Genomic DNA, 209 nt, shown 5'->3' on the forward strand with positions numbered 1-209 from the left:
TGGGGAAGCTCCTTGCTCATCCCAGTACGGGGGTGGTGGGCAGGGGATGGGAGGAGGGGAGGGCGGCTCAGCTTCTCCGATTTTCTGGAAAACCCTCGGAAACAGCCATTGTTCACCCCAGGAGTGCGAGGGCTTGCTGGGGCTGGAAGGACGATGGATGGGGAAGCAGCAGGCGGGGGCAGACGGGGAATCGCAGAGGGGCTGGGGGA

The sequence above is a fragment of the Buceros rhinoceros genome, unplaced genomic scaffold (assembly GCF_000710305.1).
Source record: "Buceros rhinoceros silvestris isolate BGI_N320 unplaced genomic scaffold, ASM71030v1 scaffold25576, whole genome shotgun sequence".
NCBI lineage: Eukaryota > Metazoa > Chordata > Aves > Bucerotiformes > Bucerotidae > Buceros > Buceros rhinoceros.